General features: G+C 34.4%; 1 pseudogene; it reads right to left on the reverse strand.

Moving 5' to 3' along the window:
- Nucleotides 1–8,131: 8,131 nt before the first annotated feature.
- LOC122100507 lies at nucleotides 8,132–8,228 on the reverse strand (annotated as a pseudogene).
- Between the last annotated feature and the right edge of the window lie 200 nt (nucleotides 8,229–8,428).

An 8,428-nucleotide genomic window follows, 5' to 3' on the forward strand; every position in this document is an offset into this window, starting at 1 on the left:
GGATGTGCATTTGGGTGAAGGAAATACTCTACTTACACAGGTGTAAATTAAATATTTTTTGGGGGGAGATTTTAGTTCTTGATCTAAGAGCCTGGGTGATATCTCTGAGTCTTTTCTCTCAAGGCTATCACTCTACTACTTTGAGCCACAGTTCCAATTCTGATTTTCTGTTGGTTGTTTGGAGATAAGAGGCTCATGGACTTTCCTGCCCAGGATGGCTTCAAACCATGATCGTCAGATCTCAGCCTACTGAATAACCAGGATTCCAGGCCTGAGCCATCCATTTTTTTAATAATTTAGTAAATTGTACAGTTACAGATGTTATAATTTATCATTATAACCTTTATAATATATGTGTGTATATTTATATCAATGCATACATATAGAAATATTTTAACATATTTTTATATCTACAGTAGATTTATGAAATCATCCTTCATTATAAAATAACATGGAAACAAGTTTAATGAGGAGCAAAGCAAAGGGAATTGTCATGTTTCTTGTTGTTGAATGAAATATGAATTGTGAGAATCAGTTTGAAAAAACCATTTAACAAAATGGATAATGACTATTAATTCCTATCCCTTTATTTGCCCATATTGTGCATCCTCACACATGAGTGTCAAAGTAAAACCACACTTTTTTGCCTTTGTATTTAAATCATACGTTATAATTTAGCGGTTATGTGAAGTAATCAAATAAAGATTAAAATAATAGTGAGACTATGAGTTAGAGCTGAAAATTATTTTAAATATGATAATAGCTAATTAAATTCCATATCTCTTACTTTTACTCTATTGTCATATCTCTTATTCCCACATTAGGAAAGTACATAGAAGATTCTCACTAAATTATGTGTAAAATTATGAAAAAATGTGTTAAAAGAATATGGGCACATTGAGGCTAGTAAAGTGGCTCAGTGGTAGAGCTTTTGCCTTGCATGCATGAGGCCCTGGGTTTGATTCCTCAGCACCACATAAGCAAAAAGAAGAAAGCTGGAAGTGGTGCTGTGGCTCCAGTGGTAGATCGTTAGCCTTGAGCAGAAAAGCTGAGGGACAGCACCAGAGGGGCCCAGAGTTCAGGCCCCTCGACTGGACAGAAACAACAACAACAACAACAACAACAAAGAATATGGGCACAGTGTGGTTTTAGCTGATTGAGACCTGTAGGCGGTAGTGTGTTTTTGAGGACTTGATAAACGTTGTGATGGAGATGAAGAAAGGGATATGCTTATTTTGGAAAATTGGCTAGAGGATTGCTCACATAAAAATAGTTATGAATTCTTCCAAAAGGTTACAGTAAAATCGCTCTCACAATCATGTTCACTACTGCACTATTCACCGTAGAGGACTTATGGAAACAGCCCAGACGACCTTTAGTGGAGGGATGGTTGGACAAAGTGTTGCACAAATATACAATTAGGTTGCACTCATCCATTATAAAGACTGTTACAGCATTTGCAAAGAAATGGATAGATCTAAAATTATGTTAAGTAAATGAAGTCAGAGCCAGACACACCAAGGATGTGTATTTGGAAGCCAGAATTTTATGCAAGTTAAACAACAGTATTAATCAAAGCATGCTATTTGCAGTGGAGTATTTATTTATTTATTTATTTATTTTTGGGTTCGGTCATAGGGCCTGAACTCTGGGCCTGGGTGCTGTCCCTCAGCTCTTCAGCTCAAGGCTAGCGCTCTACCTCTTGAGCCACAGCTCCAGTTCTGGCTTTTTTCTTTTTGCTTATGTGGTGCTGAGGAATCGAACCCAGGGCCTCAGAAATGCAAGGCAAGCACTCTACCACTGAACCACCTTCCCAGCACTGCAGAGGAGTATTTAAAAGTTGTAATTTCTTATAAAATTGAACTTTTAATCCAACAGAATGAATACCAGAAGACTATCACTTGGAAAAGGTGAGGGGAAGTCAAAGGGAAGGATTAAATAGACTTCTGGAAGTAGAGAGTGAAGCCATAATATTCAATGCAGATAGTATGAAACTAGAAAAAATGAAAGTGGGGTGATGTTTGGAAGGATGTGAGAAAGTTATGTAAAGATCCATTGTAATTATAAACTGATTCGTTGAATGGAAAACCCTTTGTACAACTATTTTATAAAAATATAACTAAAAACGATGGGGCTGGGAAGGTGGCTCAGTGGTAGATCGCATGCCTTGCATGCCAGAGGCCCTGGGTTCGATTCCTCAGTACCACATAAGCAAAAAGAAAAAAAAGCCAGAAGTGGCGTTGTGGCTCAAGTGGTAGAGCGTTAGCCTTGTGCTGAAGAGCTGAGGGATAGCGCCCAGGCCCAGAGTTCAGGCCCCATGACCGGACCCCAAAAAAAAAACAAAAAAACAAAAAAACGATGGAGACATCTGATCTTAAACAATGAGTCAATATGATAATTTCCTGCTCAGAAATTTTCTTTGCAGTTATTTTCCTCATAATGACATAAAAGTGAACAACGCAATTAATATGAATATATCACTTTGCATATCCTAAATAGACACAATATAAAAATCGCAGTAAAAATATTTGAATATATCACATGATAAAATAACAGGTAGAAAGTATCAAACTCTGATTGTTTTTCCAAGTACTTTACCTTTGGTATCTAATTTAATCCTCACAATAATCCCATAAAGTGGAACTACTTCTATTTTTAATTCTAAGATGATGATATTAAGTCTTCAGAGTTGCAATTACTAGTACAACATTGCACACACGGTAACTGTTAGCCTGCGGTCCATTCCCACCATATCAAATAACCTCATTCTATTTTGTAACTAAATACCAGCACTCAGTCTACTAATTCTAGGAAAATATCCCAAAATTATTGTGCACACTCTAATAATATTTCACTTTATCTTTCTTAGAAAATAGGTAACTAAGCCGGATACTGGTGGCTCATGCCTACAAAGCCAGCTACTCAAGAGGCTGAAATCTGAGGATTGTGGTTCAAAGTCAGCTCTGGCAGGACAGACTGTGAGATTCTTATCTTTAATAAACCACTAGTAAACTGGGAGTGGCACTGTGGTCCAAGTGGTAGAGTGCTCGCTTTGAGTGGAAGAGCGCAGGGACAGTACCCAAGCCCAGAGTTCAAGCCCCATGACCAACAACAACAACAAAAAAGAAAATAAGTAACTGTAATATGAAAACTCCAAGTTCATAATCACTTATACCTCCTTGGTGAAAGGAATTGCTAAACTATAACATTCTTGATTTCTAGCTCAAAATAGTAGAAATCATATTTTATCCCCTCACTCAACACTGCACTGCCTGGGGACCCCATCTCTAGTTAATACAGTCTTACTGAAAGAATGACCTGCCCAATTCCTGACGGAAACAGACTGCAGGTCTTTTGGAGCAATCATTTCCACATTGTAGTTCACCTAAATTGTTTACCATTAGAAGTATTTTGATTGGTTTTTATACCCAACATTTTGAGAGAAACGTACTACTTTAAAATGTTATTAAAGAAAGACTGATATAAAAATCACTTTGACCCCAGATAAATAATTTACCTTTCATATACCCAAAAATGCAGTCTGACCTATCATTAATGTTAGGAACGAGAGGTTAAAAATCATAGACACCAAGACTTAAGTATGAATTAAAGACTCTCCAACTTGTGAATACAATTGGTTTAAAAAAACATTAATACTACTGCATTTTTAAATTCCCTATGAAAATGATAATGATTCCCTATGATAATGATAATGATAATGATAAACTATTAACACTTAAAAAGAACTCATTTTCTTGGGAGTAGGACACAAAACACAAGGTTAATCCTAATCGTTTTAAAAGACCTTTATTTATACAAAAACTCACTCATAACTATAAAGATTATAAAACTAACTGAAGTACTGAGACACAAAGGAAATAATTTAACTGCATCATGTACATTCAATGGACTGTTAATAGAAAACAAAGTTATACTAATAATTAGCTTACCCAAGTCACTTACATTCTTTTATTCTATTCCATATACTTTCATAAAAACTGGGTTTTCATAAAATGACGCATAAAAAAGACTATATACCCACTTACATTTTCAGATCTTAACAATATTTATTTCAGAAATTTTGGCTCTATAGTCAATGAAATGAAATAATACTAAAATATTCAAAGGATTTTCAGAAATTGCAAGACTTGCTCTGGGATGTTATGTATATTGGAAAAGATATTCAAAAAGCCTTTTTTGTTAAAGTTGCCATAGTTACTCCCACAAAAGAGCCATTAGTAAAGATCCCTGTGCATGTACAAAATACCTTCAAATGCATCCACAATCTGGACATGACACATGCTTTTTGTTTATTCGTTTTTGAAAGGAATATCTAACAAGCATATCCACAATACTTATTTTCAGACAATAAGATGAGATATTCAAACGTAGTATGGGTTTGATTATCTCTTAGTGAGAATAGATATGATCTTGCAAAGAAAGTTATTTTCAACAGAAATCCAGAAAGAGTTTATCCAACTTGTGTTTCACAGGAATAACCAGAGAGTAATACCTGTTTGGTCAAGTCGGTCCAAATCACTACATGAGTGTATCTTAAAAGTATAACCAATTTAAGAAGTCACATACGTATTTTGTACTGATAATCAACTTACAGCAAAATAACTTACTACCTAATTATGTCTGTATCTTCTTACCCAACATACAATAAGAGCTGAAAGCGTTCTCTTTATCTAACTTAATGTTATAAATGCTTTGATTATGATGACGTTATTATTAGACAAATAATATATACAGAAGGGTGGTTCCACTGAAAAGACATGACAGAACACTGTTATATAAAAACATTGCAACACAGTTAGCTCTTTTCAGCTTCATCCTGTCCACATTGGCAAGCAACATTGCAACAGCACATGCACACATATACACATACACACATGTTCGCACATGTACACACACATATACATGCATGCTAAATTCAGGATTTATTGTACAAAAAAGTTCAAATAAAATTTTAGTGATTAGGACAAATGATAATATGCCTTATTACAAAATAATACATAAACCATCACCATGCATGTTACATTTTACCTGCTTCTCCACATGTGACCACTTAATTTATTTTTAATTAATAAATTACCTTATTAATTAATTTATTTGTTTGGTGTTAATACTAGGGCTTGAACTCAGGGCCTGGCTTTGTCCAAGAATTTATTTTTTGTTTCAGTTTTCCCAAGACTAGCATTTTACTGCTTGTACCACAGCTCCATTTTTAGCTTTTGCTGGTTACTTTCAAATCAGATTCTAATGGACTTTTTTTTCTTGGTCTGCTTTCAAACCACAATCCTCAGATTTCATCTTTCTGTTTAACTACTATTAAAGACATAAGCCATCAGTGTGGCTCCTATTTTTTCCTCAATAGTTATCTAATGCACATACTTAGATAGTAATTTAAAAATGATAGTATAGAAGCAAGATGTACAGTGGTGATATTGTCCTGTCAGAAATTCAAGTTAGTAATGTAAATTTATTCTTCAGACCATACCCAAACAATACCATGATATAGTGTAAGAGAACTCACTATTGAACATATTAGCTTTAAGAGCTTTCTGATAGATCCATTATTTATTGGTACCCAACATTAGAAAATTGTATGAGACATTGGTAAAATAGAAGTCCTTTGCATGACTACATACATTCCTTGTTTTTTTTTTTTTAAAGACACTTGCTTTCATCTAAAAAGGAGGGCTATCTATTGTCTTCATGTGATTTTGATGATTGAACGTGGTTAGTGAGAAAGTCAAAATGTATTTGTAGTCCTTAACTATCAATTCTCATTTATCTTCTTGTAGAATATAATGATTAAATCAATAGTTCAGAATCATGCTTCCATTGCAAGTGGATCACCAGTAAGAAAACCTCAATACCAATTCCCACAAAGTTTTGTCACAGATACAATTTCCCTGCCTTCTCTGCTGCTTGACTACCTTCCTATTCCTTCATTGTACAGGAAAAGTGTGATTCAACTGATTTCAGTCAGATTTGTTACTAGAATTATCAAGGATTTAGTTTATTGTCTGTAATTGGTCAAAGTTATATCTCTTTATGTAGGCTACTAAAAATGTATTTACTAATTTCAAGTAAATACATAAATTCTTTTTCCATCTTTTTTAAAAAATAAAATTTTGTTTGCTCTATAAATTGATCAGAGGCATGGATTTTGTGGCTAGATAGGTCATTGCACATCTGTCTCTCTCTTTTTCCCTTTCTTGGTTCTCATAAATAATATGATTGCTCCATAATTATCCTAATTTATTTTGCTTTTATATTTTTGGTTGCATCATTACAGTTTTTGCTCTGCCATTTAACAAATCATTTATATAGAAGGCATTATTTCCTATTTTCCTAGAATAAACTGCACATGAAGACATCACTGGTCCTCATTTTCAGTGTGTACATTTGCATACGGAGGAACATCTTTCCTCTGTTCTCTAACAATTCCTTACTCTCCGGTTAGAATAATTTCGAATAGTAAAATTGGAAAAAGAGAAAATAAATCATGGTGAATAAACAGATGCAGAAAATTCACCGGATATTTCTGACCAGTTCAACCAATGTGAACTAATAGGGAAATACATGGATACCTCATTCCCACTGGCTCTCAAAGTCTCTGATTAGGCAATTCTTAGGAATATGAAGAACAAGATGAAAAAGTAAGGAATGGTATCAATTAAAGAAAAAAAATGGAGAAAGATCCAAGCAAATTTCTTCATTGGGCTGCCAAAAATATTCGGCTTATTACAGTGTGGAGACTTCTTTCCAAATGGCCACTCATGTGAATAGTAGGGATGACGATGAGTATACCCCTCTTCATTGAGAAGCCTACAGTGGACACTTAGACATTGTCAGTGAGTTGGTGTCTCAAGCGGCACATACAATAATTGTAGATGACTGGACACCCCTGCACAGTGCATATACGTGGAATAATACCAGAGTGGCTTCTTTCTTACTTCATCATGATACAGATACCAATGCCCAAACTAAAGGCCTCTTGACCCCCTTGTATCTTGCTGCTGAGAATTGACATAGCAAAGATACGCTGGATCTCCTTCTGTTGAACCATTATATAAAACCAGGCCTGAAGAACAACATAGAAGAAACTGCATTTGATATTGCCAAAAGGATAAGTATGTGTCATTCCCTCTATGAAGTTGTGGAGGGCTGTACAAATTGTTCAACTAAGTCCTAATGTTCGGGTTAAGTTTCTTAAATTTCAAAAATGCAAGTCCATCTTTTGTGTCCCTACAAAATATTTTCACAAAACAAATAAGAGCAATATCTTTTTTTTTTTTTTTTGTTCTGTCATGGGGCTTGAACTCTGGGCCTGGGAGCTATCCCTCTGCTCTTCAGCTCAAGGTGAGCCCTCTACCACTTGAGACACAGCTCCACTTCCAGTTTTCTAGTGGTTTATTGGAGATAAGAGTACCACAGACTTCCCTTTCCAGGCTGGCTTTGAACAATGATTCTCAGATCTCAGCCTCCTGTGTAGCTAGGATTATAGGCATGAGCCACCAGTGCCCGGCAACACCAATATTTTACTGTAAAAATTCATGGATTCCGCGGAATTCTTCCAAATGAATTGCCTGCATTGGATGTCAAAATGTATCCAATAGTTTTTGTATACATGTATAATGATTTCTTCAGAGTTTGTGATTTTTTAATCAGAAATAATTTTAACTTACCTGTTGAAATGAGTAGTACAGAAAGTAAAATATTTCTGGTGCTTGTCTGAAAAAGTATATTTTAAAATATTCTATATTCTATGTTTGCATAATGTTCATAATTTATTTTATTTTCTCCTAGATATACTTTGAATTCTACATTACTTTATAATGTATAGGTTAATTAATGTGTCCTTTCCGATTGCATTCCATATAGAAACAGTTTGATTCCTTATTTTTCTAGGTCTTTATTTTTCTTTGGGATAAAATGACAATGTTGTCTAATTTGAAGTTTTGTAAATTTTATGCTATGTAAACGCCTTTCTGAGCTGAAGATTTAATACACTGATGTCAAACTAAATTTAATTATATGAATTACGTGTATTGTTACACTTGTAATTTTGTAATCAACCTTTTAATAACTGTTTTTCATTTCTTGCATCTGAAGAATGAAAAATATGGAATACTTCTCAAACTTTCATATTATCCTTTTGCAAGTGCCATGTTAATCTCTGTATTGTAATTTGAGTATACGTGCTGCTGATGCATGTAGTATCCTCTAAATTTAAGTTGTTAATGATGCAATCTTTATACAGGCTTATATCTATAGGTGCCTACTTGTAACAAGGAAACCTTCTTGTTCCTAACAATGCTATCGATCTTATTTCCCTAAAATTTTGTGAATATTGGAAAAATTGTATTGATCAGTCGATTGCTCACATTTGCAAATTTTTTTTTGTCAATGACTA

The sequence above is a fragment of the Dipodomys spectabilis genome, unplaced genomic scaffold (assembly GCF_019054845.1).
Source record: "Dipodomys spectabilis isolate Male_0828 unplaced genomic scaffold, ASM1905484v1 ptg000581l, whole genome shotgun sequence".
Taxonomy (NCBI): domain Eukaryota; kingdom Metazoa; phylum Chordata; class Mammalia; order Rodentia; family Heteromyidae; genus Dipodomys; species Dipodomys spectabilis.